Raw genomic sequence first — 24,415 nt, 5'->3', positions numbered from 1 at the left:
GATCCAATGATTAATAGAACACTATGAACCTTCATTAATTATGGAACTAAACAGATTTTAGGTGCAGCAGGCTGTAGTGCAGGACAATGTAATGCAAACTGTTGTAAGACTTCTTGTGAGTACATACCTTTAAACATTCTAGCAACTATGTGCATATAGGTTGGCTTCTAAACAAATACACCTGTCTTTCATCTTAAAGCAAATAGGTGGCAGTAGATAAAACGTCTCAATGATGAATATGAAAAACAAAAACTTTCTTCCCATAAGTCTAGAAGATCCTCACCTGAAAACTAGATAAGTTGTAAGTTTGGAGTAAGTCAATGCTATAACAATCTAAAGTAAATTAAGACAATACAATTGTGTACGCCTAAACAGTAATTTCCATTCAAAGCAACAAGTGTTGAAACTGTAAAATGAAAGACCACAACCAAATTAAGGAGTTATTATTGAGAGCAGGAATAAAAGAAAGTGAACAAGCAAGTGGAATAATTGAAAGAGAATGAAGTAGTGAGTGAGATGAAGGAGAGTAAGTAAGAGGGAAGACAGAAGGGGAAACAAGAACAGACAATGTAAGAATGGGAATGAGAAGAGGGAGGGCTGTAGAGAGAGTCAGTGACTGAGATGCATGCTGCAGCCCAGTGTTTTGTTTGAGCAGCAAGGGAACAGAACAGAGTGACTGGGAGGAGAGACACAAAGCTGGTACAATGGGACACAGCTAACAAGACTGGGATGAGAAGAGACAGAAACACACACTCAATCTAACCACAATGATAAGGAGGGAGAACAACAGACGGAAGACTCAACTACAGTGAGTGTTGGATCTGAAAGTGTGCTGAGAATGAGTGCTGGAATAACATCAGGGCTGCAGGACAGGATGAAAGCACTGCTATAGCTGCATGCATGTGAGAATGAATAGCAGAGGGAACTGCAGTGCAGGCTAGATTGTAAAAGGTATGTTTAGAGGGTCAATACTTGAACAACAGTGGGGTGCTGCAGTAAAATGTACTATAGTAGAGTATGGCAGCATGCTTACAGAATAGACTACAGGGTTTATCAATGGCACAGCAGAAAGTAGAACCAAGCATTGGCACATGCAGGAAAAATGTGTTTGTTTATTTTTTGCATTAAATAGTTTACATAAACATATTATCTAAGCTCATAATTTAATCAGAAATATTTAAAAAACAAGGACTTGTTATACCCCTGTGCGCATCAAGGATTTCCAGGTGAAAAATATAAGTGTTTGTAGAGAAATGTGTGCATGGCATGTTGTGAGTCTGTGTACGTGAGCACACCTTTGTGGAATTGAATGTTTACAATAAGATTGTGTTAGCTCCTTTCATTATTTGTGTCGAAAGCAGTGCTATAGCTGGGTTTCTTATTGCTCCTTTACATGTACACAATACTTTAGTACATTTGTAATTATATATTGCCCTTAGTTCACACATATACAAATTGCAAATGTCACACACAAACTGTCAATAAGAGCATACCACAGCTTACAGTGCATCAACAATTGCTAACGCTTCATAACAAAAACATGTAACATGAAATACACTACACCTGTGCATATTTAATGAATTAAAAGGTATTAAAAGTACTCTGCACTGAAAACAAAACATCATAAGTACACTGCGAATAACAGTATGTCATGCTGACAGTGAATAGATTACATCACACACAGCCTACTAATAACAGCATTTCATGCTCAGTTTGATAAGAGGATATTACATGCCCTATCTGAAATTATTAGTATATCGCCCTCACAGATGGTTAGATAAAGATGCTATGTCACATGCATTTGACCTATTTATGCATTCTTACATGGACAAGCATCTCACAAGGTTCTTAGGTCACATTATGCACTGTACATGAAACATACAGTCACAAAACAGATCATTATGGTACACTTATAAGGATGGAAAAACATTACATTCTGTGCATGTGATTTATATTTAATCGATGGCTATGTACAAGGGTATCAAAAGCCAGATATCCAAATCCATAAAACATAAATCGTGGACTCTGTACAGTTTGCAGAGTAATTACATGAAACATTACTTGGAAACAAATGTGAGGGCAGCTAATAACAGCATATTGCACTCGCACAGCCTGCCTTGAAAATGTATGACATCCAGCTTTCATTTAGCCTCTACTATGCAATTATACACAGTGCTTGAAAACCTGGTTTGTCAGCTACATTGAAAATGTGAATGTGTGTTTCTCACATTTCCATACTGCTGAAAATCAATTTGTGTCTTACTAGTACTGTTCTGAAAATGTCTGCCACCTTTCTATATGTGTGTTTTGCCAATAAAATGGAAAGTCTACAGCACTCACTTGATTTGCCTGTAAATCTGTGCCCTAAATAAACAGAACATCCACTTTCCTGACATTATTATATTATAGGCAGATATGCTTGGATATGAAAAGCAACTCATAGAGGCAGTTGGCTATTAAATCTGTTAATGTACAACACTGTGTACTAAGGGTTACATATTCAGTGGCTTTCTCTGTGTACATGTGTATCTCAACTGATAGTATATCACACATTCAAACTGCTTATATGACTATAAACAGAGGAGTTGAGGAAGTGGCCGTGGTGCTGAACTGTTCTATGGGATTGTACATGATTAGAAATTCATGTACAATACATTATGCAATTTGTTGCATAATGTATTTAAGACTCTTGTACCATTGGATTATAACTGCATGTTTTATATGTTTAACTTTGGAAAAGAGATGGAAGTAGACACTAGAATATGTTTTCAGTGCAGGTCAATGAAATAATATTTAAAATACATAATAAGCTCTGATTTTTATATTGCCTTTAATTCATCAATCAACTTGTAGGGATGTAGCAATAAAAGTATTAGCAGCCATGGAATATGTTACAATTTGCATATATAAATAATTGGCTTTATTTGCACACCATCTATCGGTACAGTTGTTTTATAATGATAATGATACAGCCCTTCCGTTTTCTGAATCTTTAAATGCTTAATTTATATATACCATCCATCACCAGTGCATGCCATCCATCTCACCAAAAATTATCTAAACATTAATATAATAATATAAAATCAATACAATTTTTGCTGTGTGAGTTATTTATGGAGGTATCTGCTGCTTCCAGGATCCATCCACAACAAAAGATCCACCTATTAGGTACAGAGTAAAGAAAGGAAGAGTATAATAGTGTATTACTGTGGTAGTGTTCACAATGATTATTGTTTACATTATAAAAATAGGAGATCAGTTTATCTGTTATGAAAATGACACAGTACTACATGCAAGAAAATGTAATACAAGGAAATAATAAAAGGAAAACTATGCTCTTTGAAAGGGACTTAACACCTATTTTTTATTTTTTCCCTTTACATGTGTCTTTTAAATACTAAAGGATAAGTATGCAATATGTTGTTTTTGGACTTTACCTTTAATTCCTATGATGGTGCTAGTAAGTCTACTTGCTGTACTCACACATTTAGCACATTTCCATCATGCACTTTATTTTGCTTATTCCCAATTATCTTCTCAAAGAGCTCTTCTGTCTGTGGTTTTATTGATGTGTGATAATTCTCTCATGATACAGTTGTTTGAAAGCATGACCTAATCACAAGAGAGTAGACAAAGACATAACTCCTTAAATTTGCTCATAACCTGCACAAAGGATACATAAAACCATTTCTAGCACATATGTTCTCCTGGGCACAAGAAAGCACAAGGTAGAGCTCCTTTAAAGTGATCATCCAAAACATAATGCACCTGTCTAACTTTAACAGAGTATGTTACATGAAAAGAAGCTGGTTAGGTGGTTAGTTTGGGTATAAAGCGAAACATTGAGCAACAGACAACAATGCCATGGTTGTATTTTGGGACACTGTAAGAATGGAAATGAACACTTTGGGCTAGATTTACTAAGCTGCAGGTTTGAAAAAGTGGGGATGTTGCCTATAGCAACCAATCGAATTCTAGCTTTCATTTATTTAGTACCTTCTACAAAATGACAGCTAGAATCTGATTGGTTGCTATAGGCAACATCCCCACTTTTTCAAACCCGCAGCTTAGTAAATCTAGCCCTTTGTTGGCAGGATATAACAGTTTTTATATGGTATTTGTAATACCTCTAAATTCAGCACATCTGCACAATGCCATCAGAAGAGGTCTCCATTTCAACTGTACTGTTGTGGGATACCCTAATTTTAAACTGTAGGGCTGTGGTGGGTGGTGGTTTTTACAACACAAACAGTGGCACTGTTTCTATATGCTATTCATTAAAAAAATAGCAATTCTTGAGGATAACCATGCCAGTTACGGTTACACTGGCCCCAAAGGTGTGTTTCCTAAGTGCTAATGTAACTTTAATTAGTAATTAGGTAGCCACTGTAGAGGAAACATTGATGTCAGCAAGGTGATTTGTAGGCCATGGCCCACAACACCATATAGTAAAAAGTTCTAAATATTTGTTCTTTCAACACTCAAAATAAGGTCATTTACATTTTGTGAAAAATAACAAAAATAATTGATCCCAAATTCAACATGATGAATGGGGGAAAAGCTGGATATGCTGTGTAATTTCCCATAGATTATTTACCGGCAACGTAACTGTTTCTATGTGAATATTTTTATTGGAACTGGTCCTATAATGAAACACTAGACTCTATTGCCACTCTGTCCTCTGTAAATATGGACATATACTATACATAAAGTGGATCTGACATAATCTTCTATGAAAGTGAAAAACTGGGAGGTGCAGAGTTTATTTTGCACAAATGAACTTATTTGTCTAACTGACAAATACACTAGTACACATGCTCATTGTGTTTTTTTCGTGCCCATACATGCAGATGCTTTGTGCAACATCTGGATTCTAGTCCAAAAGGAGAAGTGAATATTGGCAAAATAACATCAATAGTGCCACTATCTATCACTTTTAGACCACCCACTTCATTTATACTAACTTTTCTTTTTTCACCTAAAATTTATTTTACATTGGTTTGTGTCCTTAAATTACAAAAAGTATCCTATACTTTGGGAGTAATAGCAGTCACACAATAACCGATAGCTCACAGGATTTATAAATATAAGGTAATATTGCATATCCTAAAAGACACTGACGATACACTAAATTGGGAACAGCTCCCTAAATATGTAGTCACTAACCCCATTAAGTACCGGATGTAGTTGAAATGTCGACACTGAAAATTTCTACAGTCATAAGGTTGATACAGTTATAAGGTCTACCGTCATAATGTCTACATGTTCATAAGGTCAATACAGGTGAAAAGGGTAAAAACATGTAAAATGTGCACAGTGTTGTAAAGTCAACAGTCAAATTGTAATAATCACAAGATTTAAAATGGCAATACATGAGAAAAAAAAGGAACTAAATGTAAACAAATGGTGTGCCCAACCTAAAACAGCTTAACCAACTCTAGTGCTGCCAGCCTAGGCTGGTACTAGCAAAATCAGGGGTATAAAAAGCCTGGGGTCTCCACAATTTTACAATTGCGGCACTGTAACAGGAAAACCTATAGTATGGGGTTCAGGCTGGTCAGCACTGGGTACACCTGGGGTGGGGTGGAGGGGACCGCAAAGTATAGTGCTGGTGATAGTAAAATCGGGGGGACCCCACGCTTTTTTTATATCCAATTTTTCTTGTACTAATCTAGACTTGCAGCACTAGGATGTTTGGGGAGTGGACATGCAGTTTTTTCTTTCACTTTTCTTCTTTTCTTTACACATATTGTCATTTTAAATCTAGTGATTTATGTCGACATTATGAATGTCAACCTTATGGTGTACACATTGTGATTGTCAACACTTCAACGGTTGACTTTTCTTACCCAACCCTTAAATTCATCACAATATCTAATCTCACAAAAAATATGCCAATGCCAGTTGGATGCACTAACACATGCATATGCCCTGGAAAGAGGACCAAATGCACATCATAGGCTCATAACATCCCAACACAGATGTTCTTTCTCTGAGCTTTCACTCTGCATTTGTAAATGACCTTAAGCCAGCCACCCACTGGCATTGTGTTTGAGATTCTCCACACTAGTAAAAATGGCAGGTTAAACACATATTGAACTTAAACATGTTTGGCATGTATTTGCTACTAGCATTTTTTACTAGCCTTGGGATCTCACTTGGAGCTAATTATAGGGTTCCTTAATGCATTTTGTGAGGTAATGAGGTGACTGCGGACTATCAAATATATTCTTTTTCTTGCCCTCTGGTTCGCCCATATTTGTCAGTCACATTTAAGCTTGTCCACCAGTCCTGTATGAATGGACATCACACCAGGGGCTCTCCTGTCTTCCTTTAGCTTTGATATATGTGTGCTAGCATAGGAAATGGGTCCACAGACAGAGCTCTATGTTTAATTGCAAAGGAAGGCATTGTGTATTTAAATGGAAGTGTGTCTGGAGGGTGATCTTTCCACATAACAATACCGGTTCCTAATTAAATCAGGAGTGACTAATCTACTATCTCCTTGTCTGTATGTTTACCTGTGAAAAAGGTAAACACACAAAAAGGACCAATCAGGCTGGTCCTGGAATTGAAGATGAGGTCATTTAAATTGGCATTCACTTAATAGTGATAGCTGAGGTCAGGCTGGCGTTGAGATATATCAATCTCTGCCCCTGACAGGTACGGGACAATCGATCACTTGAGTACTGCCGTGCCCTGATCTACCTCTCCAGGTCTTGGGGAGCTGTGTGTCCACCGAAAGCGGAGTGACAGTTACTTTGGGCCATTACGTTTGCTGGTAGTCTTAAAGGAGAGAGGCAGCAGTCCCTGAAAGTAACAAGGATACTGGTGAGGTGTTTTTATTATACCCTGTATGTTGTCTATGCCAGACTGTAGTGATATTTTTTGCAAGTTATTATTATTTACATCTGTTGTTGCTGTTTTGTGCTACCATTTTGTTAAATAAACTTTTTTGTGTTATTTTGGATATTTGTCTGGGTGATGTTGAACCTTGGATAGGTACCGGGTAGGCCAGCTAGGTTACGATAAACCCGGTATCCTCACACATTTACCCATGGATAGATCATTATGTGTTCCGAAAAAGTGAATATGGTGCCATTTAAAAACAATATTTTCTAGCGTTATACCCATGTCTACGTGTTTTACTAGAGTAAGGACTATTGGTAATATACATGTGATAATCATCAATGTTGAACTCTCTGCCTGAGGACCCACATAAACACGTTGAGCAATTAGATATTGCAGAACACTTGGACAGAGAGGACTGGGCAGAAATTTGGATGCATCTCTTCCAGTTCCTTTTGGGTAAAAAAATAAAATAAAATGCTTTTTGTCATGTTAGTACAATGTTCCAAAACGTTATTCCTGATGCTGTTGACAGATACTAGAAAGGGTGCACAACTCTGGGTACAGTTCTACATATCTGGTGGTCTTGTCCCAAATTGTTAAGCTACTGGAATGCCTTGTGACCTAATTCGGTCTGTCATACAATTTGACTTCTCACTCTGTCCTAAATTCTATCTGTTCCCATTAGTACCTCCCAATGCCACAAAACATCACATTAAGTTTATGCGCCATATTCTTTCTACTGTCACCTACAAGCTTGGGACAAACTAGAAATCATAAGCTCCCCTTACCTTTGCAGCCATTTTAAAGAGAATATCGTATTGTACCTTTGGAATACATGACAGCCATTATTAATAATTCAACAAAATATTTTCCAAAAATCTGGGAACCTTGGGTGTCGCAAAATATCCACCTACTTTCCATGTCTTAAGCTTTTAGCCTTTCATAATAAATTTTGTTTAAATATAACTATTCCCCCTCCACTTCTCACCATCACCCAGGGCTCTACACCTCTCCCTGCCCTTTGACATTCTTCTCATTCAATACTACTTCTTTGATTTCCTTCCCCTTCCCCAGTTGACAATCCTATATAGACCTATATGTCTAAGGTTTTTCAGCAGGTTTTTCCCCCCTGAACTTTGTTTGTAATTCTTTGGAAATACATTTTCATGTTCCAGACAATCCTATCTTTACACTATTTTGACATGATACCACTCATGATACCTTCCTATGTTCAAATGTTACTGTAAGATTGTTCAACCTTGCAATAAAGTTAATTAATGAAAATCAAATTCCTGCTGCTGTCCAAATGGAAATGTCAATTAAGTTATGTAAAGAGATGACTTCATATAATATACACTAATGAATTAAGTACTGTCAGCTGGAAGAAGTCAATACACAATTAGCCAATCAAACGAGATAGTACTGGTGATAGTCATTATCATCCATGCATATAGTTTCTCTAGTCTTCCAGCACCCACAAGGGCTCCTGACATGCGTCTGTGTACAAATCTACCTTAGTTGCAGTTATGTGAACATGCCTTTACTGTACTTGGTATACGTTCACACGCACATCTCTACCCCATTCCACCGCTCCTTTTCAAATAGTTACGCTGTAGTAAAATGGCATTTATGTGCTTAAATTGACTATTATATTAATGGTATTACAATACGAGCTGGCTGAGTATGTCATTATCTCTTTTTTCTGTGCGGGGTACACTGCAGGGGCAGATATAAGGTTTCTGTTCTTTTCATGTATTACAAGTTCTCCAGTTTCTCTTTGGCTGCTTGCACAATACAGAAGAGGAACCAGAGTGACCCGCCAGTCTGACATGAATAATTTCATTCACGCTTCCCTCACCAATCCCTTTGTGAGGTAAGCAGAGATTAGTTTACTTGAGGCTGTAAGCCTCTCATGCAGTACACAATGCTAATAACTAAACCCCTGGAGTGTTTTATAAATATAAAAACATATACCAGCTAATTATTATTACCCTAACTGCCTCTTTTTACTTAAATATGTTTTCTTGTTTAGTCACATATTTATTTCCTATTAACTGTATTTATTTACTTTTTCTCCCGCAATGCTAATTAGCACTTTCTTTCCTATTGTAGCTAGATTTCCCTTCTGGCTTCTTTGACATAAAACATTGTGAATTTAACCTGTCAAGCATCCATCTTGTCATCATGACACATACCCGACAGCAAATATATTGTACAGGGCACACATATGTACCGAGGAAAATGGAATAATATTTCCAAGATCAAAACTTGAATGATGCAATTTTGCCTATTTTTACAAGTATTCACAAAAATGCGCTCACAATGTGTCACTTGCATGTTTCTAAAAAAATGCTTCTCTCATGCATTCACATTTCATATAACTTGTAAAATTAAATGAGCATTATGGCTGCCTTTAATTAAAGTGACAAAATTCTTTAATTCCCTTTTCAAAACAAATAAATCATTTCAATACATATTATTAAATTTATGGCATAAAAGATGTGAAAATTGCACTAACATTGGCTTCTTTCACTTCACAGAACCTTATTGAATATGTCCCTCAGTGTCAAGTCCTGTTAAATACTTCATTGCCACACCTCTTTTCATCAGAGTTCTTCCTAAAGATCGCACAATCAATTTGTGATTGCTTTAATTTACACTAAAATCAATGCAAAAAATTTTTTACTTGTGATTTGTGCTACAGTTTTGACAAAGCTGATTTATTTGCATTTGTATACTGTACTATAATGTGTGTATTCACATATGAAAATATGTACATTTTGATGCAGTTCTAGTGCAATTTGTAGGTAATAGTAGTTTGTTTGAAGGCATGCAATCATAAATGCTTTTGATATTTGCATTTTTGCATAATACTTGTGATTTACTCAAACGTGCAATTTGATGTTAAATACTCAACTAAAAGCTTACTGTCCTATTACTCGCTTTCCAAGTTCGTAATAATGCACAAAGGGTCATTTATAAGGCTTTTAAGTGCAAAAATGTGCAGCACCTATTCTTATAAAAATGCACACAATTTTATTCAATGTGTTAAAATGGTGCAAAATCTATATATATGATGTGAAGATCTGGAATGCACTGGTTATGGACACACATATAAAAAGTGAGATTATTTAAATGATGTTAAAAGAGTGGAATGGGCTCATTTAGGGTACACTAACTATATAGCGTAGAACCAAAAAGCCTTTTTGCATAGCAAAAATTTTGCATAGCAAAATTGCTAGATTATTACACATTATATGGTGGAAACCAGACAAAGGTCTATACTTTAAATTTGATGCCCAATGCAATAAGATTTTTCAAAGATATTAAAATAACATATAATAAAGAGATTGGGCCTGAGTCATATAGGAAAGTAAGGCATAAAAAGGAGTAACTTTACACCTGGGCAAAACCATGTTGCATTGGAGGGGGAGCTAAATTTAAAATATTTTTATATGGTTTGTCCAGGAGAAAACATACTCCTTTTTATGCCTTACTTTCCTTAATGACTCAGGCCCTTTATGTCCCCTCACTCCTATAAAGAAACTAAGACAAGCGGTATGTAAGAGAAAAAATAAAAAACATTAAAGTGATCCTAAAGTGTTATTAGGTGTTAAAGTGAAGTATTCACTGTTTCCACCTTTTTAGGTCAGACCTGTAATCCTACAAAAGTAGGAGCAGAAAAATAGAATGTGGGTGTGCTGAAGGAGTGCAAATATTATTATTATTATTATTATTATACAAGCAGAAATGGTTTGCAATCTGCGTTATTTGGACTTGTAGTGTTTGCATTCTTTATCTTGTTCCTATGTATCTTCTCTCTAAAATATTTTGACCCTTTCAACCAAATCTACACTGTTGTTTCTTTTGTTCTTTACTGTGGCTCTCAGCCGCTTTGACTAGTCTTCACTCTTTTCAACCTGTTATATCTCTGTTATTAGACTTGTCTGTGTATTGATTACATGTGAAGATATAAAGGCAACACATGTACCTAGGTCTGATTACCTAGAAAGATAACACCTGTTTGCACTAGATCCACTGTAAAGGCACATTTGAGCAGCAGGAAAATGTTCATGTATATAGAGCCAGAAGCAATACCAGTCAACTGTGCAAATATTTATACACTGGCTATACACTACCACCAGGGCTGCCATCAGAAACTGTGGGGCCCAGTACTAATTAATCTGGTGCCCCCCCCCTCCCTGGTTCCAGTACTAATTAATCTGGCAGGGCCCTCATCCCCATACATGTGCACCCCTCCCCATACATGTGCACCCCTTCATCTTCGCCATACATGCGCCCCTATCCCTCATCTCAGTACATTCCCCCCCACTCCCTTATCACAGTAAATGTTCCTCTCTCCCCTCCCCACAACCATAGTAAATGTCCCCCTCTCCCCCCACAGTTTATGTCCCCCTCTCTCCTCCCCCCCCCCACAGTTAATGTCCCTCTCTCCCCCCCACAGTTAATGTCGCCCTCTCCCCCCAATCACAGTTAATGTCCCCCTCTCTCCCCCAATCACAGCTAAGGTCCCCTTCTCCCCCCCTTCACAATTAAGGTCCCCCTCTCACCCCCTTCCACAGTTAAGGTCCCCCTCCCTCCACAGATCAGGTCCCCCTCTTCCCCCCTCCCTCCACAGATAAGGTCCCCCTCTTCCCCCCTCCCTCCCTCCACAGATAAGGTCCCCCTCTTCCCCCTCCCTCAACAGATAAGGTCCCCTTCTTCCCCCCTCCCTCCCTCCACAGATCAGGTTCCCCTCTTCCCCCCTCCCTCCACAGATAAGGTCTACCTCTTCCCTCCCTCCACAGATCAGTTACCCCTCTTCCCCCCTACACAGATCAGGTCCCCCTCTTCCCCCCTCCCTCCACAGATCAGGTCCCCCAGGCTCTCCCTGTCCCCCCCTATCCACAATTATGGTCCAGCAGACTCTCCCTGTCCACCCCTCCACAATTATGGTCCCCCAGGTCCCCCAGGCTCTCCCTCTCCCCCCCTCAAAAAAATAGTAGCTCATTAACTTACCTTCTACTCCACAATGCTGCAGCTCTGCCTCCCGGTCACTGATACACTGGGAGAGTGGCGCGCGATGATGACGTCACCAAGCCGGCCTCGCTCCCAGCCTGTCAGAGTCTGGGAGGCAGAGCTGCAGCATCGCGGAGAAAGTAAGGAAAAAAAATGGGGGCCCGGGCAGTCAAGGGAGTCCAGTCCGGGACCCCTAGTGTGTCCGGGCCCCTCACAGCAGTACTGGCCATACCCCCCTGATGGTGGCCCTGACTACCACTGTTCTCTTTTTCATGCATAATATTCATTCTCAAATAATTGACACAATTATAATTATTTACCTTGTTTGTACCTGGTAACATGCCAAAACCATGGAGGAGCACAGGGATGGCAGCCATGGAGCTGGGGGTGGGGGGGGGGGTGTAAGGATATTCACATGAATTCTAATTAGACTTCCTTACAGGCTTTATAGACACATCCTTGCTTTAGGCTGGGTACACACTACAATGTTTTCAGACAATTATCGGACCTATCACCCGATAAATTACCTCTCTGCCAGATATTGAATTACTGTGCATAGTTGATGAGGTTGAAAAAAGACACCAGTCCATCAAGTTCAACTTCTTTTGGATCTCCTGCAATCTTTCTCTTTTATTTATAATTCTGGTATAATCCCTCCTGACCCAAAATTGCAGCCCTGTTTCTCCTGGATCCACTACTATCTTTTATTTTAATTAACAGTCATAACTCTGGATACCCTTTTCTGCTAAAAATTTGTCTAACCCTTTCTTAAACATATAAATCATATATGCCATCACAACCTTCCTTGGCAGTGAATTCCTTATCTTGACTGCCCTTACTGTAAAGAATCCCTTCCTTTGCTGATTGTGAAACTTCCTTTCTTCTAATCTTAGGGGGCGACCGCTTGTCCTGTGTACAGCCTTTGGTGTAAAAAGTTCTCATGAAAGTTCTCTGTATTGATTCTTAATGTATTTGCAGATAGTAATCATATCCCCTCTTAGACGCCTCTTTTCTAAAGTGAACATGCTAAAACTAGCTAACCTTTCCTCATAACTTAATGGCTCCATACCCTTTATCAATTTTGTCGCCCTTCTCTGAACCCTTTCTAGTTCCAAAAAATCTTTTTTATAGAGTTGTGCCCAGAACTGTACCCCATATTCAAGATGAGGTCTTACCAACGATTTATACAGTGGCAAAATTACACTGTCTTTCCTTGCATCTATGCAGCTTTTTATGCATGCCAATGCTTTATTGATCCTTGCAGCTGTTACTTGACATTGAGCACTATTGCTAAGACAACTGTCTATGAGCACTCCCAATTCTTTTTCCATTATAGATTCCCCTAAATTTATCCCATTTAACTTATAGATTGTGTGCTTGTTTTTGATCACTAAGTGCACAACCTTACATTTATCGATGTTAAACTTAATTTTCCATTTGGCCGCCCAATCCTCCAGTTTATTCAAGTCCCTTGGCAGAGAAACTACTTTTAGCTCTGATTTTATTATCTTGCAAAGATTGGTGGCATCTGCAAAAATGGAAACTTTACCCTGTAAGCTATCACCAAGGTCATTAATAAATATATTAATAAGAAGTAATCCTAGCATGGAACTGTGATGTACAGCACTTAAAATTTTTGACCAATTAGACAATGTTCCATTTATCACAACTTTCTATTCCCTATTTTCCAACCAGTTTTCAACCCAAGTACAAATGTTGTTTCCTGTTGCCTTTTGTAAAGCAACCTTTTGTCTGACACTGTATCAAAGGCCTTTGCCTGCTGATTCGCACTAATAATCTTACTGCGCACCAAGTAATCTTGAATACTAACCCTTAATATATCTTCCAGTAGTCTCCCCACTATTGATGTCAGGCCTGCAGGTCTATAATTCCCTGGTTGTGATCTCATTCCCTTTATAAATACAGCACCACATCTGCTATTCGCCAATCCCTTGCTACTGAGCCAGATGAAATTGAATCTATGAAAATTAAGAATAGCAGTCTATCTATATCTGCATAAGAACCCTTGTGTGTATGCCATCTGGGCATGGAGCTTTATGTATCTTAATTTTAGTCAGTCGCCTTTGGACTTCTCCCATTGTCAGCCAAGTATTTATTAATGGTACGGTTGCATTTCCATTTTTATGTATTATTCCTAGCATATGTTCCTCATAAATACTGAAGAAAAGAAAGTGTTTAATACCTCTGCTTTTTTTCTTATTATCCTTAATCAATTCACCCATCTCACTTCTTAGGGGTCCTATATTGTCATTTTTAATTATTTTGTCATTGCTACACTTAATAAACTTTTAAGAGTTTGTTTTACTTTCTTTTGCAACTTGTTTTTCATTTTCTAATTTAGCAAAGTTAATTTCCTTTTTGCATGATTTATTACATTCCTTGTAGATATGGAAGGACTCATCAGTCCCTTCAGGCTTAAACAATTTAAATGCACCCATCTTCCTTTCCATTTCTTCCCTTATCTTTTTATTTTGACACATTGGTTTAGACTTAATTCTTTTACATTTATTTCCCATAGGAATTAACTTATATGTGTATTTTTTACTCCAAAAACTGCATCCCAGTCTATGCACTTTATAGATACCTTTAGCATATTAAAATTTCCCTTTCTAAAGTTTAAAGTCCTAGTTGATACTTATACTGTTGCTTTTGGAAACTAATTTTAAAATGAGACCATATTAAGATCACTATTTCCCAAGTGTTCCCTTACTTGAATATTTGATATTATGTCTTAATTATTTGTTATTGCTAGGTCCAGTATAGTCTGCTTACTAGTTGGTTGATCTACTATTTGGGACATGTAATGATCTTTTAGCGTGCTCAGAAACCTATTGCCCCTAGCTGTACCACAAATCTCAGTACTCCAATCAATGTCCGAATAATTAAAATCCCCAATAAATATAACTTGCACTAGTTGTGTAGCCTTTTCAATTTGCTGCAGAAGTTGTGCTTCCTCAGCCATACTAATATCTGGCAGTTTATAGCATATCCCTATCAAAAATTTCTTTTAACTTTTTCCTCCAACCGAATATTTCCACCTACAATGCGTCTTTATTATCACTAATACTCTAGTAAACAACTTCCTGTATACTTGGTTTTAAAACTGGCTTAACATAAAGACCTACTCCCCCCCCCTTTTATTTTTACTCTATCTTTCCTGAAGAGAGTATAGCCCTCCAAGTCCCACCATTTTTCAGTAATTCCTATAATATCACATTGCTCGCTTATTGCTACTAAACATAAAAACATAGGGGCATATTCAATAAGCTTTTGGATTCGTGGTAACGCGCGTTACCGCGAATCCGAAAGCTAATTGAATATGCCCCATAGAATTTGATGGCAGGTAAGAACCGCTTGGCTAATCTAGTCTACCCATTTTTTATTAACCAATTGTACCTTAAACCCTATATGGTCATTTATTATTTATAAGGATATTCTTATGTCAAGCATGTTTAAACTACTCTACAGTATTAGCCTCTACCACATCTGATGGGAGGCTATTCCACTTATTCACTACCCTTTCTGTGAAGTAGTTTTTTCTCAAATTTCCTCTGAGCCTACTTCCCTCCAGTTTCAGTGCATGTCCTCGTGTTCTAGTACTTCTCTTCCTTTGAAGAATGTTTCCCTCCTGTACCTTGTTCAACCCCCTGATATATTTGAAAGTTTCTATCATGTCCCTCCTTTCCCTTCTCTGCTCCAAACTATGCATATTAAGATATTTGAGTCTTTCTGGGTAAGTTTTGTGCTGTAGGCCATGCACCATTTTAGTTGTCCTTCTTTGTACAGTCTCTAATGTATTTATATTCTTCTGGAGATATGGCCTCCACAATTGAACACAGTATTTTAGATGAGGCCGTACCAATGACCTATACAGTGGCATTATTACTTCTTTCTTTCTGCTACTGATTCCTCTCCCTATGCAACCAAGCATCTGACTTGCCTTACTTGTTGCTTTGTTGCATTGCTTACCTGCCTTTAAGTCACCTGAAATAGTGACTCCTAGATCCCTTTCCTCCTTAGTAGTTTCCATTATTATGCCATTAATACAATGTTTAACCTTTAGATTTTTTCGACCCAAGTGAATGATTTTTTCATTTTTTGGCATTAAACTGTAGTTGCCACTCTCTTGACCACTCCTCTAGTCTACCTAGATCATCAATCATTTGTTTTACACCTCCTGGTGTGTCTACCCTGTTGCATATCTTTGTGTCATCTGTAAAACGGCATACTTTACCTTCAATACCATTTGCAATGTCTCCAATAAAGATATTAAAAAGCAATGGTCCAAGTACAGATCCTTGGGGTGCTCCACTGGTAACATTTCCCTCCTGTGAATTCACTCCATTTATTATAACTGTCTGTTTTCTATCCTGCAACCAATTATCCATTCAACCATCTTAGAATCCAATCCCAAGCTTTCAAGTTTATTTAACAGTCTGCTATGTGGGACAGTGTCAAAAGTCTTACTAAAATGTAGATAAGCTCCATCTACGGCCCCCTCTTGATCTATTACTTTAGTCACCCAGTCAAAAAAGTAAATAAAATTTGTTTGACATGATCTCCCCCAAGTAAATCCATGATGTTTGGGATCCTGGAAGTTATTGGATTTGAGATATTCTACAACTCTTTTGGTTAAGAGTGTTTCCATCAATTTCCCTACTACTGATGTAAGGCTCACTGGTCTGTAGTTGGTCGCCTCTTCCTTGCTTCTACTTTTGTGCAGTAGGACTACATTTGCTTTTTTCCAGTCCTCTGGAATTTCTCCTGTAGCTAGTGACCGATTGAATAATTCTGTTAATGGGGTTAACAGCACCCCCTTAAGCTATTTTAGCATCCTTGGATGTATCCCATCTGGCTCTATTGATTTATCCACTTTCAGTTTTGAGAGCTCTGTTAGGACCTTCTCCTTTGTAAATGTACTTATATCTACCTCATTTTTATGAGTATACTTGCAACTTAATTGTGGCCCTGTCCCTGCTATTTCTGTAGTGAACACTGGGCAAAAATAATTATTAAGCTGATCTGCTATTACCTTGTCTCCCTCACCAAGACCCTCACTCTCTGTCTTTAGTTTTATTATTCCTCCTTTTGTTTTTCTCCTTCCACTTATATACCTAAAAAAGCTTTGCCCACTCTACCTACGGACTGGGCCATTTTCTCTTCCGATTGTGCCTTTACACATCTGATTATCTTCTTAGCCTCCCTCTGTCTAGCAAAATACACCTCCTTGGGGCATATTCAATTACAATTCTGGTCCGCGGGATCGCGCCGGAACGGGCCGCGAACTTTATCTATGTTACCACAATAACGTAGATTTTAATTCGCAGCCCATAGGGTTGCGTATGAAAATCCACGTTATTGCGGTACCGTAATACCGGCACTAACGCGCACTTTCCGCGGTAACGCGTGTTACCGCGGACCGGAACCCTAATTTAATATGCCCCTTTGTCTTCATTATTCTGAGTCTGCTTATATTTCCTAAAGGCCATCTTTTTTTCTTTCACAATACTTGCTATTTCTTTTGCAAACCACACTGGCTTCCTTTTCCTTGTACTTTTCTTATTCCTTTTTATACAAAGGTCTGTTACTTTTAGTATTGAACTTATTAATTTTCCCCATCTTTCCTGCACTCCTTTCAAGTTTTTCCACTCTACCAAAGAGTCTCTTACACATTTTCCCATCTCTACAAAGTCAGTCTTCCTAAAATCTAACACCTTTGTTTTTGTGTGGTATGAGTCGGTCTCTGTTTTTATACTAAACCATACTGCTTGATGGTCGCTGGATCCTAGGTTGTCACCCACATTTACATCAGATATTCTGTTACCATTTATAAGAATTGAGTCTATTATTGCATCTTTGCGAGTGGCCTCCCTCACCATTTGCTTGAGGGATGCTCCCTGCAAGGAATTCAGAATGTCCCTACTTCTAGTGGAACTTGCAAAAAAAAACTCCCAGTTCACATCAGGTACATTAAAGTCTCCCATGATTATTATCTCTCCTTTTAATGGCATTTTATTGATGTCCTGCAATAAGTTCCAGTCAAGTTCCTCTTACTCATCTGGTGGTCTATAGATCACCCTGGTACAAATAACAGCCTTATCCCCCTGTTTCTATGGACACCCAAAGGGCCTCAGTTTTCTCTTCAATACTTTGTATTATGCTTTTTTCACATACATTACTACCCCTCCTCCGATTCTTCCCACTCTGTCCTTTCTAAGGAAAGTATATCCCGGTAAAGCTATGTCCCAGTCATGATTTTCATTACACCATGACTCAGTAATAGCCACAATATCCAGATCACCCCTTGTCATTAAAGCAATTAGTTCTGGAATTTTATTTCCTAAGCTTCTAGTATTAGCACACATAGCTCTAAGAGTTTTGTTTGTGCATTTTTTGTTCCTATCTTCTATGTTTATCTCTTTCTCTATATTTATATGTTTATTTTGTTATGATCTGCATTGCTGTAGGGACACCATATATCCAGGCCGGATTTACCGCTAGGCAACCTAGGCACCTGCCTAGGGCCTTGCGGCTCTCAGGGGGCCCAGAAGGGGGGGACAACAGAAAATATTAAAAATAAATAAAATAAATTTAAAAAAAAGTCTGGCTCCTCCCCCGACTCGTGGCACCCCCTCCCCGGGGGGGTCGGGTGCCACGAGAGGGGGGAGGGGCTAGTGTGATGGTGGCTGGTCTCCTTCCTCCCTTCTCTGTGTCACATGGGATGTGCACCACATGACAAGTGCCGTCCCATGTCAGAAGACTGCAGAGCGCGGCACGGATTGAACAAGGTAAGTGGTGGGGGGGTTGGAATATTGTGTGTGTATGTGTGTGTTTGTCAGTCAGTGTCAACATATTGTGTGTATGTCAGTGTCTACATGTTGTGTGTGTCAGTGTCCGCATATTCTGTGTGTGTGTGTCAGTGTCCGCATATTGTGTGTGAGTGTCAGCCAGCATATTGTATATATATATATATATATATAAGTATGGGGCCAATATATTGTGTGTGTGAGGGGCCAATATATTGTGTGAGTGAGGGGCCAATATATTATGTGAGTGTCAGCCAGCATATTGTGTATATATATAAGTATGGGGCCAATATATTGTGTGTGTGAGGGGCCAATATATTGTGTGAGTGTCAGCCAGCATATTGTGTATATATATATAAGTATGGGGCCAATATATTGTGTGAGTGAGAGGCAATATATTGTGCGAGTGTCAGCCAGCATATTGTGTATATATATATAAGTATGGGGCCAATATATTGTGTGAGTGTTAGCCAGCATATTGTGTATATATATATAAGTATGGGGCCAGTATATTGTATGAGTGAGGGGCCAATATATTGTGTGAGTGAGGGGCCAATATATTGTGTATATATATATATATATATATATATATATAAGTATGGGGCCAATATATTGTGTGAGTGAGGGGCCAATATATTGTGTATATATATATATATATATATATATATATATATATATAAGTATGGGGCCAATATATTGCGTGTGTGTTAACCAGCATATTGTGTGTATATATACATATATATATATATATATATATATATATATATATAAGTATGGGGCCAATATATTGTGTGAGTGAGGGGCCAATATATTGTGTGAGTGTCAGCCAGCATATTGTGTATATATATATATATATATATATATAAAAGCATGGGGCCAATATATTGTGTGAGTGAGGGGCCAATATATTGTGTATATATATATATATATATATATATATATATATATATATGTATGGGGCCAATATATTGTGTGAGTGTCAGCCAGCATATTGTGTGTATATATATATATATATATATATATATAAAAAAGTATGGGGCCAATATATTGTGTGAGTGAGGGGTCAATATATTGTGTGAGTGAGGGGCCAATATATTGTGTGAGTGTCAGGCAGCATATTGTGTGTATATATATATATATATATATATATATATATAATATAAATGCCTAGTGGCGTGTGTTAGTCTGTCTGTGTGTGTGGAAAAAATAAAACCAAGCTGCAGCGCCACCTGCTGGGCCGAGTTATACACTGACCTACTAAATTCTTAGTGTGTGTGGCGAAAAAAATTCAGAAAGGGCTGAAATTTGGTATACTAAGATGTTTTTAATTTGTTAATTTAATTTGTTAATTGTTAAAAGTGTTTTTAAAGATTTAAAAAAAATATATATATATTTCTTGAAGGAGAAGTGACAGTTGGGAGTGGTTGGTGGTTGCCGGGGGTGACAGTGGGGAGTGGTTGGTGGTTGCCGGGGGTGACAGTGGGGAGTGGTTGGTGGTTGCCGGCGGTGACAGAGTGAGAGGAGTGTGATACTCAGGACTGCTGATGATGTGGCGATGAAAATGAAGAATGAGGTGATGGAGAAGAATGATGAGGTGGTGACATGTGGACAAAACCACGTTAAAAAAGGGCGCTTTCGTCGGGAAGTAATGCTCTTCCCCTGAGGAGGCCTGGGCTATGGCCCAAATGCATGACAAGAACCTTTTTAACACCTTAAGTAGCTAGATTTGACTAGAATGCATGAGTATCATGCACGGGTTAACTTGTGTGTGTATATATATATATATATATATATATATATATATATATATATAAGTATGGGGCAAATATATTGTGTGAGTAAGGGGCCAATATATTGTGTGAGTGAGGGGCCAATATATTGCGTGAGTGTCAGCCAGCATATTGTGTATATATATAAGTATGGGGCCAATATATTGTGTGAGTGAGGGGCCAAAATATTGTGTGTGTGAGTGAGGGGCCAAAATATTGAGTGAGTGAGTGGCCAATATATTGTGTGTGAGTGAGGGGCCAGTAAATGAATGTAGTGTGTGTGGGGGGGGTGCAGTAAATAAATGTAGTGTGTAGGGAGGCAGTAAATGAATGTAGTTAGTATGTGTGGGGAGGTTCTTAATACAATGTGGGAGGTAGGCTATTAATTTAATTGTGGAGTGCAGGTGGGGACAAATTATTGGGTGCTATTTTATTTGTGGGGTAATGGTGGGGCAATTTAATTTAATAGTCGGGCCTATGAATTTATAATGGGGTAATTAGACCTTTAATTTAATGCTGGGGTGGTTTGGAAGCTATTTATTGATTGTGGGGCTGTTTGTGAAAAATGAGGTCTATTTATTAAATGTGATTATGTATTTTTAATGCCTGTGATTGTTGTGGGAAATGGTAATATTTGTTAAATGTAATTGTTATTTAAATTATTGCTGGGTCTGTTTGGAGGCAGGGAAATAGGTTTATATATTAAATGTGTGTGCTATCTAATGTCAGGGTTGGTCGGAAGGAAAGAGATCTATTTAGCAAATGTGAATATTATTTTAATGTTGTGGCTGGAGGGAGGCCTAATTATAAAATGTGGGTGCTATTGATTTAACACTGGGACTAGTTGGAGTTTTCTAACTGTTCTGTACCCATTTTTTTCCAAATAGGGCCTCCAATATCCCAGGATCCAGACAACCAGCAAATGAGCTAAAGTAACCAGCAGCCACAAGTGGTGACCGTGACAAGAACAGGTAGGAGAGAGCAGGACAGCCTGCTAACTGTCCTGAATCTGGTGGGACAGTCCCGAATTTGGGTGACCGTTTCACTTAGGAGAGTTGGGAGGTATGTCCCACTTCACCGTGTACTGCTCGTGAAGGCAGAACTGTGTACAACTAACAGTAGTGCGCACAGTATTGCCTGTGTATGTGGCTAAAATGATAACCATGTTACATCATAGGGGGTTAACCTGTCTGAGGTGCCCAAGCCCCCCAAAGCCTTAATCCAGCTCTGGGCCTGGGCATAAAAATATATGGATTAAGCAACACTAAAATAGTCTCTTTTTATATAGATAAATATATATTGTACCAAAAACCACCCTTTAAGGATGGGCCGCTACTTATGGGCCAGTGCTATGTGCTTGCCCCCCAGGCTAAAGTCTGCCAGCCCTCCCCTGCGTGTGGCCACTGTGTGTGTGTGTGTATTATGTGTGTGTGTGTGGCCACTGTGTGTGTGTGTGTATTATGTGTGTGTGTGTGTGTGTGTATTATGTGTGTGTGTGTGTGGCCACTGTGTGTGTGTGTGTGTATTATGTGTGTGTGTGTGTGTGTGTGTGTATTATGTGTGTGTGTGTGTGTGGGGCCACTGTGTGTGTATTATGTGTGTGTGAGGGGCCACTGTGTGTGTGTGTATTATGTGTGTGTGAGGGGCCACTGTGTGTGTGTATTATGTGTGTGTGAGGGGCCACTGTGTGTGTATTATGTGTGTGTGTATTATGTGTGTGTGAGGGGCCACTGTGTGTGTATTATGTGTGTGTGAGGGGCCACTGTGTGTATGAAGGGGGGAGGGGGGCAAACCAATATCTTGCCTAGGACCCCATGAGGTCTAAATCCGGCTCTGCATATATCGTGTCAGTGGAATCACGATCTTTTGTCTGTCAAAAATTGCTGCCCAGTCAGTTGGTTATGCAAAAATCGTTTAAAATGTGTGCGCATAAATAGACCGACCAATCAGACCTTCAGTCGTAGGTACAATTGTTGTAGATAACACATTAGTTGGAAAATTCTGTAGTGTGTACCCAGTCTTAGTATCCCAACTTGGTCTGATTTAAGGATTTTCTAACAGTTAAATAAATGTTCAGCATACTACTTTTGTCCCAAATGCCGACTGGCTTATTGTTGATCTTTTCCTTTATATTGGACCTATGATATTTATAAGTGCAAACCCCAAAACATTCCGATTTATACTTATTGAACATTGAGTGCTGGCTCGGCCACATTCTATTTTCATTGATGATTATTTTTTATCCTTTATTCATTTACTTAGCTATAGAGAATAGATTATATTTTTTCTACCCTATACTATTTAAGTTCCAAACAGATAAATATATTATATGCTCTAAATAATAGGATTATTTTGATGCATTTTTTATTTTTCTGATGTCAACAAAGTAAACAAACATAATATGGTCACTCCTATACTTTATGAACCCACATTTTGTTGCTTTGCTCTCATCAATCCCTCAGCCTTAAACTTAGTTTTATCCTAATAATTCTGCTGCATGAAGTTAATTTAACCCCAGGATTTCCTCCTTGGGGAAAACAGCTAGCTTCAAGTCCAGCCAATTTTGGCAGACTTGGTTGGACAACCCAATACCATGGCCAATGCTACACTGCCTATGTGTTTGTTTTCTGTTTGTTTTTAGAGGGCGAGTGGGGTTACATGTTGCTGCAGCACCACTTTGCTTATAGTAACTCATCCTTCTAGTGGCTATTTATTAAACATTTGCAGATTTTACTGAGCTGTAGACTATTTTAGATCAATATGAATAAAATAGAATATTGCCTGAATATTAAATGTTGTATACCATAATCTGTGGCATTCCAAAACTATTTTATTTTCATCCAAATTTCCCTCTCTTGCTCATACATGATAATTTAAACCACATTACTGAGATTATATGTGTAGTATGAAGTCCCAACAAGCCATAATTGTCTTACAACAATCTAGTGTAGTGAAATCATATGGTTACCTAATCTTTATCTACACCGATCAGCCACAACATTAAAACCACCTGCCTGAAATTGTGTAGGACTTTCTCATGCGCACAAAACAGCTCTGACTCATCAAGGCATGGACTCCACAGGACCTCTGAAGGTGCCCTGTCATCCAGATCCTTTATGTCCTGTAACTTGTGAGGTGAGACACCCATGGCTCAGACAGTATATTCCACAGATGTTTGATGGGATTGAGACCTGGGGAATTTTGAGGCCAAATCAACAGCTTAAATTCTTTGTTATGTTCCTCAAACCATTCCTGAACAATTTTTGCAGTGTTGCATAGGGCATTATACTGCCATCAGGGAGTACTGTGCAAGGAAGGGGTGTGTGACTGGATCACTTATAAATAACTTATTTGTGGCTGGATCATGTCGAAATAATTTATTGTAGAAATGTATTTCAATCAGAGGTGCAGGCACTAATGTATAATTTGAAATGCACTTATCGTGTTTTGTATGCAAGTGTCATTGTTTGGGTTTGTAACATTGCTAGAGGAAGTCTGTTTGCTGATAGCAGGAAATGTTATGTGAAGTGACAAAAACCTGTTTAGCCTGTATACCCAGCATGGGGCGGCTGCCCCCTAACGTGACTGGATCTCAGATAATGCAAGTATCAAGTTTTAGCACATAACAGAGAAGTGTAAATAATGTTAGCTTTGCTTGCATGTAAATCCATGTTTGGGTAAACAAATTGCATCCTGATTCTAAAAATAGCCTGTGAGTCTATGTTCAAATTGGTATAAAAAGTCCTGTCTTGTATTGAAAATTGTTCTTTCTTGATTCATCTGACCTGCTCCTGGTACCTTCAATCAGTGTGAGCAAATAAACAATACTTGATTCCTTCAAAGATCTGCTTGGAAATTTCTCTATCCCTGTGACCTACAGATTAGACCCAAAATCTAATCCATTCCTGGCTGTAACTGAGGTTTGGACCCAGTTTTTCTGGTACCACC

General features: G+C 38.4%; 1 protein-coding gene across 1 annotated transcript in view; it reads left to right on the top strand.

The window, feature by feature from the left end:
- Nucleotides 1-658: 658 nt before the first annotated feature.
- LINGO3 (leucine rich repeat and Ig domain containing 3) overlaps nucleotides 659-24,415 on the top strand; it is a 59,143-nt gene continuing 35,386 nt past the window's right edge. Inside the window, exon 1 of the mRNA XM_075204721.1 lies at nucleotides 659-808. The gene's annotated coding sequence lies outside the window, so the exon portion shown is untranslated. The remainder of the gene's footprint in view (nucleotides 809-24,415) is intronic.

Source organism: Mixophyes fleayi, chromosome 1, assembly GCF_038048845.1.
Source record: "Mixophyes fleayi isolate aMixFle1 chromosome 1, aMixFle1.hap1, whole genome shotgun sequence".
Taxonomy (NCBI): domain Eukaryota; kingdom Metazoa; phylum Chordata; class Amphibia; order Anura; family Limnodynastidae; genus Mixophyes; species Mixophyes fleayi.
Note: the sequence above shows the minus strand (reverse complement) of the source record. Positions and strands in the feature narration are given on the sequence as shown.